Source organism: Lactuca serriola, chromosome 9 (assembly GCF_051521515.1).
Source record: "Lactuca serriola cultivar US96UC23 chromosome 9, Lser_US96UC23_V15, whole genome shotgun sequence".
Lineage (NCBI taxonomy): Eukaryota > Viridiplantae > Streptophyta > Magnoliopsida > Asterales > Asteraceae > Lactuca > Lactuca serriola.
In genome coordinates this window covers 159,972,983-159,985,312 of record NC_136416.1, presented here as the reverse complement: position 1 = coordinate 159,985,312, position 12,330 = coordinate 159,972,983, and positions in this window count along the sequence as shown.

Genomic DNA, 12,330 nt, shown 5'->3' with positions numbered 1-12,330 from the left:
CCCCGCCCAAACTCGTGTAACGGGCCCACCCACATACAGATCATATAAGCATAACAAGATAATAGCTTACTGAATAACCATCTGGCCCCACCCAGTAAGCATACAAGCAGATACACATACAAGAGTCATACAGACATCTAGTATTCTAGCACAACTGATCATGGGTCGGCATTGGTGCCTTAGACCCGCTAAAGATGGTGAGGAAACTTACCTCACATTGCAAAATCCCATAGGTAAATCTCAGGCTGCTGCCGCGCTAAAATCCCTACGTTATCAACCACAAAATAACATCCAATTAATAATTGGATATCGACTTACACTAAAAGTACAAACTAGGCTAAAAGACCTTTTTACCCTTTACCCAACTTAGCCGAAGGCCAAGGCCCAATCCAATTGTCCAAAAAGTCCAAATTCCAAAATAATCACCTAAAGCCCAAATATTTCCCAATTTGCCAAATTGGGATCAATCCCTTTCATGGGCCTTCATCCATGAGAGTGTAATAAAATATCAACAACCCAACTATAGAATTTTGATGACCCAACAAGGCCCAAGACAACTAAAGTCCAAGATGGCCCAAAACCAAGAGCCCAAAAGTCTGAAGCCCTGCTGAGTACGCGATGCGTACTCAACTCATACGCTTAGCATACGCTCTTAAGGGCTTGTACACGCAGCGTACCTACTTGTACACCTAGCGTACTCCACCAACTGGGCCAAATTCCAATATTTGGCCCTTAATCGATTAAGACTTCAACTTGTACTCATATCTGACTTCCTTAAGGTGGTTTATCACATAAAGTTGCCAACTTTGCATGGCTTAATGGGGCTCTAGATCTCAAAAGAGCTTAATAAATGACTTAACACATGCATGAGACCAAGCCCACCATAAAGTTTGCACCTTTATGCTTAAGATACCCTTAATATGCCCAGATCTACAAGGATAAGCTCCATAAACGTCCTTAGCTCACAAAACCAACCAAAAAGGAACCAAAATATCCAAAAGCAAGCCAAGTAATAGAACTATGAAATGAGATGACAAGCTTTAAACTATATACCTCAAAAGCCATAAAAAGGTGTTAAAGCTGCATCTCAAGGCTCTCCTCCAAAGAATGAGTCTTCAAGCTTCTTCTTCTACCACTTCAAGATGCACAACACCTACCAATGATCAAAATAATAGCTCAAAAGCACCACTCAAAGGCAAGGGACAAACTAGGGTTTTCGAAGGTATGTAAGCTGGTTAAACAAGGATGAAAGAGGCTATATTATGGTTTATATAGGGTACAAGCCCTAAAATTAGGGTTTCCAACTTGCTCACGTACACTAAACGTACTCAACATAGATTTCTTACTTACTTAAATTAGATTTCTTCCTCGAAATCATTCCTTACCATTGTAGGCATGTCGTACAGCCTGGGCAACACAACCACAAACCTAAACATAGAACAACCTTCCCAAAGGCAACTGAACTCAACCTTAGCAGGGCTCTCCAAACCTGATGATGAATGAATCCCTTTCTCAGCCTAACTTAATCCCCTGCAAAATAACCACTTCTACTCTACCCGAAATTTGAAATCTCGAATTGGTCTGACTCCACGATAGACCGCCCATTTTGAACCACTGCTAATTCTGTTCCACTTGTCTTACAAACTGACTACGCAACTCCTGATTACTTGGGGTTCCCACTAGAAAACATAATCAAAGAGCATTGGTTGATGCCAAAAGCTTTTCGCTTGACGAAAGGGATTAGATATTCTGTCGAGAAGAGGCTCGTCCTGATGTTAACGGTTATATAAACATAATGAACAATGAGAGACAACTGGGAGTTAAACCTTCTAGTGCTGGACAAGTCACTGCTTCTGAAACATCCCAAAATACGGACCAAGAATTTCATTTTTGAGATAGCAATTCATAAAAAAAAAATTATAGAAAACATCATCAAGTTAATTCGTTTCATCAAAATCCATAGATCATAATTCTCAAAAATATATCATAACATCGTAACAATGTCAGAGTACAATCACAAGAATATCATATGCATAAATCGTGTGTGTGAGGCATTTCTACCGTGCCGGCTCCTTTCCCTTCGTGGAAGAAGTACCTAAAATAAAAGCTGAAAAACGTAAGCACAAAGCTTAATGAATTCCCCCATCATACCACATACCATACATAACACATATTGTCTAACATATCTGAGTACTAGCTACCCCTTCGGTCTCTTTCAACCGGTAACTTGCGTAGCATATAAGGGTACTAGTCTACCCCTTCAGCCCTTTCGACCAATGTCTTGCCTAGCATATCAGGGTGCTTGCCTACCCCTTCGGTCCTTTTGACGATACCTCGCCTAGCATATCAGTGTGTTAGCCTAACCCTTCGGTCCTTTCGACCGATACCAGGGACTATCTTACCATCTACTTCTACCACATAACATCCTAGTGCATAAACATGCAAATCATATACTGCCTAGCATATCCGGGTGTTGGCATACCCCTTCGGCCCTATCGACCGGTATTAGGGTCTATCCTACCCCTCCTACCACTATCACATAACCTCATAGTATACTAGCACATAAGCATAATAGATAGTGACATACCAAATAATTATCACAAAGACAATCATCTCTACTATAGCTCTTACTAGTGGGTCGGTATTGTTGCCTTTGACCCACTTCTACTGGAAGGTAACTCACCTCAATGTCATGAAATAGTTGAACTGTCGTCGGTGCTGGGATCAACTCCTCTCAAACTCCTACACATAACAATCTTATTTAATTACCCTTTCATACTCATAACCCCTTTAAGGGTCAACTCTGGTCAAAGATCAAAGTCAAAGGTCAACACTCTGGTCAAAGTCAACCTTCTGGTCCAAGTCAACCTTCTAGTTGACTTAACTCGCCGAGTTGGTCCATCAACTCGTCGAGTTCTCGTCTCTATAAAACTCTCAAGTCTCAATCCTACTCGTCTATTTCTTCCACGAACTCGTCGAGTTCCCCTTCATACAAGTTGGGGCATTTCACTCACAACTCGCTGAGTGCATCCTTGAATTTGTCGAGTTCCTCTTCACATCATTTGGGACATTTTGCTCTCAATTCGCCGAGTTCATCCTTCAACTCGTCGAGTTCCTCTTCATATCAGTCGGAACATTTTTCTCTTAAATCGCCGAGTTCATCCTTGGACTCGTCGAGCTCTTTGATCTTCAAATTTGTAAACACGTCCAACTCGTTGAGTCATATTCTAGACACAATGAGTTTGCTCAGTAACAGCAAAGGTTGGGTAACGACGACCTAACTCGCTGACTTGTATGAACAACTCAACGAGCACCCCAAAGTCCAAATTTGTCCAGTTGTTTCTAGTCGGGCTCGAGGCTTCCAAACCATAGATATGGCCTCATAGAGTCGATATAACATGTAAAGTTACAAACTTTACGTTCATGCATGGATTATTTAGCTCAAAAAGACTCTAAAAGTGGTTCATATGATGCGTGGGACTCCCATGGCCATAAAGTTCGCACCTTTATGCGATGGAGTCCCTCAAAGACTCTGGATCTGAATGTATTACCCCAAAACATTCTTGCATCCATGAATGGTTCCATAATATGCTCCATATGGCCCTAAACTACCCCACGAAGAGATCTAGTAAACAAATAGACAAGGTACAGACTTTATACCTCTACTAAACTAGAAATGAAGTTCTTCTTCTGGATCTAAAGCTCCTTCCTTCAACCAAACACTTCTAGCTTCCACTCTTTTAAGAAAACACCAAAGAATCACTTCTTTTTCACACACACACTCACAAAGCTCTAGATCACGATTTAGGGTTTGTTGGACTATGGGAGGCGATGAGGGAGGCCACAAAGGGGGTGTTAAGGTCTTTAAATATGGTGCAAACCCTGAAAATTAAGGTTTCACTCTGGCAGCCCTACTCGTCGAGTCGAGGCCTCTCGACTCGTCGAGTAGAGTTCAAGCTCCAAAATCTCATTCCTACTCGACGAGTTTGGGGCCTCCAACTCATCGACTCCCTTTAAAAAAATGAATAATTCTTTATTAAAATACATACCGGGAACCGGGCGTTGCAAATCTCCGCCACTTACTTTAGAATTCATCCTGGAAGTTTACTATCACACCCCAAACTGGAACGGAGGAAACGTTTGGGGGTGGAGGACATCATGTACAGTATCACAACAATTGAATAATTTTAATCAAAGTAACAACAACCATTGCATTATTGTGTTTGTAACATTGTTTGTATAACACCAAAATGTATAACAAAAACTATTAACGAGACACCATGAATGCTCCGACTTCTCAAAAACCTGTAGCGTACCTGTCTACTGGTTCCCTAAGAATACAAGTGATTTTGAAAGTGTATCAACATTTAAGTTGGTGAGTTCATAAGTATGCTTTTACGATTGAAATCTTGTCTTTGTTCTTTAAAAAATGTTAGTATGTTCCTTTAGAAAATCCAATATTTTCTTTAGTAAATGTAATGTAGTCTTTGTCCTTAAGACCAAAATGTATGTTTACTACTGTACTCTGTAACAGTATATTGTAGTCTTATTAATGAATAAAACCATATCATGAATGTTTCCCTAAATTTATGTTGTAATAGTGTACTATGTACTGGGGAAGTAGTGTATCGTAGTAGTGTTTGTATGAAAACCTTTTGTATGAATGTCAGGAACCCACCAGCTGTAATGTAAAATAGTGCACTGTAGTTTCATTATTTAAAATAAAACCATTGAAGTTGTGTTAATCTCGTAAACAATGTATTAGTTGATATTATTGTGAGTTTCATATAACCATTCTAAAATGACTAGTGGCCTCTACGATGCTCTTCAGGCGTTGGAATGTTATGACATTTGTCACCCAAGCCTGTCGGCCTAGCTGTTGCAAGCAGCTCAGGTGCGGGATTGTCAGTCACGTATAGATCTATACACAAATTCACGCTCTCCCTTCAGGAGACTCTGGTTATAATTTATAGGACTTGAACCTGTACCCTGATGGGTACAAGGAAGTAGTGCGTTACAACCCGGTATTAACTAGTTTACATGTAGTGTTATAGTGTTCTCTTGTACTTGAAACTGTATGTATTACCTTGTAGTGGTGTAATTTGTAATGTAAAATAATTATACTTAGATAATTATTCAGTAACATATCCTTGAAATGGTGAAATAGAGTAGTGTTCCATAAACTATACCTATTATATAGTTTATATACTTGTTTCTATATAGCATTCTTGAACTTGTAAAATAGTGTAGTGTTTCCCAAACTATATTTAATATAGTTTCGATGTATGTTCTTGTTTCGTTTATTGACTTAGCAAAATAGTGTAGTGGCTCACAAACTATACATATTATAGTTTAAATGTATGCTTTGTAATGAACTGAAACCTTTGCAATTTAACAGTATGTATAAGGCGGTAATAAAAGATTGGTGAAAAATACCCTTTTGCCCGACATGTTACAAAAGGGTTAACAGTATAATGAAATATATTTTTATACTAATATATATTCCCAACATATATAATTAAGAGTCAAAAGACAGTCGAATAAGTAATTCTATCATAAACCCACAACTAGACAAGGAACAGGATATATGATGAAATTGCCAATTCTAAGTCTGTTGAACCTTATTTATATATATATAAATATTTTTTGATAAAATGTGGAGAATAAATCAGTTTGAAACAATTGCAAATGGTTTGAAACGGTTTTGAAATCATTTAAATGTTAACACAAGATTCCTTGTGTATTATTTGTATCCCCCCCTAAAAACATTGAAAAATAGTGAAAATGTAAGGGTATGAACTCACCTCGAATGTAAGTTCGTGTTTGAATAGTCAAACTGTAGTGACGATCATCAACTAGCGTACGTGGAAATAGTCGTATCCTAAAAATAATTATATGCGACGTCGTATTCAAATTAATAAGATATTATTTTAAATAATAGATTAAATAATGATCTGAATAATAATTAAAGTGTTAGACAACACTTTAATTATGTAAGTAATACTTAAAAAAATTATTTGGAATTATTTGGAGTGTTCTTGACATTTTCGGTGTGCAAGAGGGGTTTTCGGTGAGCTTGGGAGGGTTTTCGGTGTTCTTGGGTGGGAGTTTGAAGATTTGAAGATTGTTCTTGGCGTTCTTGGTGAAAATAAGAAGATCTGGGCAAAAATATTATGAATTGGTTTACGGATGATACTTGAGAGCAAATGGGAGGTGTTTGCGACCTAGAAATTGAGAAATGAATTGGATTCACGGCTAAACACTGATATATATATATATATATATATATATATATATATATATATATATATATATATGGATGGTTTTCGGTCCTAATGGGCCTAAACTTTGGGTTTTTGGTCCTACACTTCCATAAAGGAAGTGTTTGCGGTCTTAAAGTCAAGGAGTACAAGACTTTTCGGCCAAAGAGTCAAATGGTAAATGGGTTTGCGGTCATGGAATTTAAAAGGCAAGAATTTTCGGTCAAAGTGAAACCGAAAACCCCTTTTGAATTGATTTTCCAACCGTGAACCTATTTGTTCTAGATTATTTAAACCGAAATCTCCACATTTTAGATCCTTAAAACCATAAACCCTTATATAGGGTGTTTATTTATGGTTTTAAGCTTAAACTTTTGACTTATAATGACTTACATTAGCTTATATTAACTTAGGATCCAAGCTACATTTAGTTATTGGCTTATAAACATGCCTCCAAGGCTATAGATGATACAATGCAACTAGGATTGAAATGTGGTTTCACTTTCATTGACTTGAAAATAACGGGTTGTTGCATCTGGGAATAGCTTGGGGTAGTGCTCCCTCATCTCGTCCTCTGACTCCCAAGTCCACTTTGAGCCCTTGCGATGCTGCCACTGCACCTTCACTAACTCGAACTTCTTGTTCCTCATATCCTTCATCTTCCTGTCAAGGATAGCTATCGGCCGCTTGATGTAGTTCAGGTTGTCGTCCACCTAAATATCATATAGAGGTATCACCGCGGAGTCATCTACCAGGCACTTCCGCAGCTGGGAGACATGAAAGGTATTGTGGATCTGACTTAGCTCGGCTGGAAGATCTAACCTATACGCCACCTTTCCCACCCGGGCTGGAACACTGAAAGGACCAATATACATGGGGCCCAACTTGCCCCACTTCCTGAACCAGATGACACCATTCCAAGGTGACACCTTCAGGAGAACCATATCCCTGACTGGAACTCCAGGTCGATCGGTGTCTGTCGACGTAGCTCTTCTGTCGACTCTGAGCAGTCTGAAGCCTGCTCCTAACCTGTTGTATCCTCTCCATCGTCTTGAGTACCACTTCGGCACTCCCCATGACCCTCTACCCAACCTCACCCCAGCATATCGGGGTTCTGCACTTCCTCCCGTATAACATCTCGAATGGAGGATGGTTGATGCTCACGTGGTAGCTATTATTATAGGAAAATTTTGCCAAGGGGAAGGTAGGTATCCCAACTACCACCTACGTCGAGGACGTATGCACGCATCATATCCTCCAAACTGGATGGTATGCTCACTCTGACCATCCGTCTGCGGGTGAAAGGTCATGCTAAAATGCAGACGAGTACCCAACTTGTCATGAAATTTCTTCGAGAATCTAGAAGTAAATCGCACGTATCGGTCAGAAATCACGGAAACTGGCACTCTGTGTTGAGCTACTACCTCTCTGATGTAAATGTCGTCCAGCTTCTCGGCCGAAATGCTCTCTTGGATTGGGATGAAATGGGAACTCTTGGTCAACCAATCCAGAATGACCCAAATCAAATACACTCCCCGTGCGGTCGTGGGAAGTTTCGTGATGAAATCCATAGTAATATCATCTCACTTCCACACAAAGATGTCTAGTGTCTGCGTCTTGCCGTGAGGCCTCTGGTGCTCTACCTTGACCTTCCTGCAGGTCAGGCATCTCTCGACGTACCAGGCTACATCCCGCTTCATGCAGGGCCACCAGTAGTCAGGGCGAAGATCTCTATACATCTTTGTCGCCCTGGGATGGATGGAAAACCTGGACTTGTGGGCCTCATCCATCAAAATCTGCCGCACTCCACCAGGGCCGGCCATGAGGGTGTGTAAGGTGTGCAACCGCACAGGACACCAAAACAATAGGGCCCAGAAATTAGCCATATTACCTATTTAATATTAATACAAATAAAATGTTTTTGAGGGATATAAGATAAGTGATCCAGTTCAGATGGTTGAGGGCGCGTTAATTTTTATCAAAATGCCCAAGTTCGATTCCCGTCTAATTTTGTTCCTTTTAATTTCCTATCTCATACTTTGTATTCTCTTTTCGAGAAAAATACTTATATATATAAGTTTATACAATTGGCCGTTTGTATGCCTTTATTTTTATCCCAAATATTTAGATTCAAATTTTTAAGCAACTTATATATATATATATATATATATATATATATATATATATATATATATATATATATAGGGAAAAGGGAATATACATTACACCCCCACCTAAGCTTAGGTACTAAACCTCTTGAAAATACATTGTTTTACTATATAAAGATTACGGTTAATGGATTCACGATTAATACTTCAAGATGTAAATTCAAGATCGACACAATAAGGTTTAGAGTTTAGGGTTTAGGGTTTAGAGTTTAGGTTTATGTTTAGGGTTTAGGGTTTAGGGTTTAGGGTTAAGGTTTAGGGTTTAGGGTTTAGGGTTAGGGTTTAGGGTTTAGGGTTTAGTGTTTAGATTTAGGGTTTAGGGTTTAGGGTTTAGCTTTAGTGTTTAGGGTTTAAATTTGGTGTTTAGGTTTAGGTTTAGGGTTTAGTAATGTTCATTTGGATGAAGTAATAAACGATAATTAAGGAAAGAAAACGGAGATGATAAAACAATAATGAAAGAAAGAAATGTTATGGAGAATGATATATTTTCCAAGTGAAACCAAACCGGGTATATTTAGAATGTTAAAACGACATATTTTAGAGGTTTAGTACCTAAGCTTAGGTGGGGCTGTAATGTATATTCCATATCGCCATATATATATATATATATATATATATATATATATATATATATATATATATATATATATATTTTATGAGCTTCTTTTTGCATGACTAGTAATATATCTTTACAGTGGTCTTTGTAATTTAATATCAATTATATGTAATCTTCGGCTTAAAATTTTCTGATTTTTATATTTTTTTTAAGTATTATTGGTATGATGATTATCATTATATATATATATATATATATATATAGAGAGAGAGAGAGAGAGAGAAAGAGAAAGAGAGAGAAAGAGGAGGCCCATTTTAAATTTTTGCATAGGGCCCTTAAAATCAACGGACCGACCCTGCACTCCACCCTAGTACGGAACTCAGACCCTCCTATGCAGGGTCAACAGCCCACGGCTGTCATAGTCGAACGAGGCCACCTGGACTATGATCACCTCACACTTTCGATGCTCATCCTTCATTCCCTCAACATGCGCCTCTCGGATATGCTCCCAGAGTGGAGTCACCACCTTAATCCTTAAGAAAGTATCTCTTATTGGGGATACCTTGCGGCTAAGCACATTGGCCACAAAGTTGGCCTTCCCTGGGTGGTAGAGGATCTCACAGTCGTAATCCTTCGCCAGATCTAGCCACCAACGCTGCCTCATGTTCAGATGCAGCTGAACCATGAGGTACGTCAAGCTCTTGTGGTCCGTATATATGGTACAACGGACTTTATAGAGGTAATGCTATGAAAGACCCTAACTTTCATATTTATGAAAGACCCAAACTTTCATACTCGACAATATAGTTACTCCAAAACATGCTACTTGCATATTCATAAAAACAATATTTTACATTGATAAAGAGGTTACAAACTACTGGATACAAACCGACTATTTTAAAGTGTTATATATTACATAACTTCCCAGGATTCTATAGTTTTATACATATGGGAGTGCAAAATACAATAGTTTCAAACTATTCATAAACTTCTATCGATACAATAGTTTCAAACTATTTAAAAATCTTCTACCAGTATATAACTATACTGGATGCTTATCTCCTGCAATTTGTTAAACATTGAGAGGGTAAGCGGTGACGCTTAGTGAGTTCAATAATAGATACAATATAATGGTATGCCATATATACACTTCAATATGGCAGAAGCAAAGAGAAACAGGGAACAACAAGGGCATATGTGAATCATGTGACAAACATTCCATATCAATCATTGACTTGATTTAAAGATATACAATCAATGAGACATAACAATTTCCATGCTTAATATACATCAATAAAGCTTTGGCCCATACGGCACAGAAGATATACAACTTCGGATTAACATTTTGGTAGATTTCAGGCTTATAGCCCTGTCTAACCTTCTGCCAATACTATAGAATAGAATTCATTCTCTTACAGAGACATGTTCCACATGGCCAGAGGCTACATACCAGTACCAACGTGAATCTAAGTCCTTTCACTGATCACATGGTCAAAGGTATTTCTTAGCTATTACAAATAGCGAATAAAAATAACCCGGGAAAACGACCTGGAATAATAACACTGAAAAGCACGTAGCACATATAACACAGAACATACAATTATTTCTATATATTAAACTCACCGTGAAATAACCGGGGGCTAAAATATTAATTTGGGCAGCACTTCAGCTCTAAATATGACTTTCGTCGTTGAAAACCGGGAGTTTTCTTGAAAACCGGGCTCTGCGAAGCTAGAGCTTCAAAACCGAAAAGATAAATTTTTCGGGCTTCCCGGGAGTCTCGGGGCGTATTTCGGGCCTTGGAATCAATATCGGGGCTTCGGGGGAAGTGGAAGTAGAAGAAATATAAGTTTAGGGGTAAAAAGTGGCAAATTTTTAACATTTACCCGGGAGGTCTCGCACCCCTTACATAGGGTCGAGGTTCGGATCCGAAGCGAGGGGAAGAGGCATGTGGCTGCGAGGCTCGGACCAGATGGCAGCTTCGGAGAGGCTCGAATGCGAGGAGTCATCGGCTTCAGGCGCGTCATCGGCTCGGTCTTCGGCTCGGACGCAGGGTGGAGGCTGATGCGAGGCGTGTCGAAAAGCCATTGGACCGCACCCTCGGTCGAATCAGCATGCGACACGCGAGTGGGGCACGAGACAGCCATGCAAGAATCACGTGACAACTTCGGACTCCTATGCGACACACGTCGTTTCTCGGACGCTCCACGCAACAGCTTCGTACACGTGGTCAGCTTAGAGCGAGGGTGGCGTGGCTAGCACTATTCATGCGAAAATTAAATGAAAAATGTGCCAAATCTTGTAAAATCCATAACTTTTGCATACGAGCTCCGTTTTTGATGTTCTTTATATGCACGTGTAGCTAAAATTATGCTCTACAACTTTCTTTTAGACTTCGTCGGCTAATTTTGAATTTAATTTTTATATTATTATTTTTAACGGACCAGGACAGGAAAATCCGTTAAAAATTCATAACTTCTTCATCCGACGTCCATTTTCGTCAGACTTTTTACCGTTGTATTACAAATGACGAGACCTTCAATTCTCGTTTAGGTTGTGTCGGCTAAAAATGACTCCATCTAAAATTCGAGTTTTTAGCTGTTTACTCCTAAGCTAAAACTTCGAAAAATCATAACTTCCTCATACGAAGTCAGATTTTGACGTTCTTTTTATCGAACTTGTCAGTTTAATGAATACTACGACTTTCATTTAGATTACTAAGGCTAAAAAGTAGTTTATCAAAAACTCACTTTTTATGTCATTCGGCGCCGTGCTGGTTTTATTGCGGATCTTCGATTGGTCATAACTTCTTCGTTATAACTCGGATTTCGATGAGGTTTTCGCCTAAATGTTTCTAACGATATTATCAACAACTTTCAATAATAAAATTTTACTTATTCCAAATTTTATATTTTCGCTATATTTCACTATTTGGCTTTTAATTGGAATCTCATAAGACTTCCAATATTTTATGAGTGATTCTAAACATAGTTTTATTTCATTTCTAGTAAAAACTATCTGTTAGAACTCAACATTCAAATTCACATAATATTTCATAATATTATTTATTTAAAACACGATTTCAAAACGTGTATGTTACAAATACCTCCTCCTTTTGAGGATTTCATCCCCGAAATTACATCGATTAAAATAAATGGGGATATTTTGCTCTTATCTCATTCTTATTTTCCCAAGTATAATTTGGGCCTCGATGGTGTTTCCACTTGACAAGCACCAACTCCACTTCTTTATTACGTGGATTAGTTGTTCTTTCATTCACGATCTCTTCCGGCTCTTCTACATATCTTAACTTATTATCCAATTTCACCTTGGATAATGGAACTAT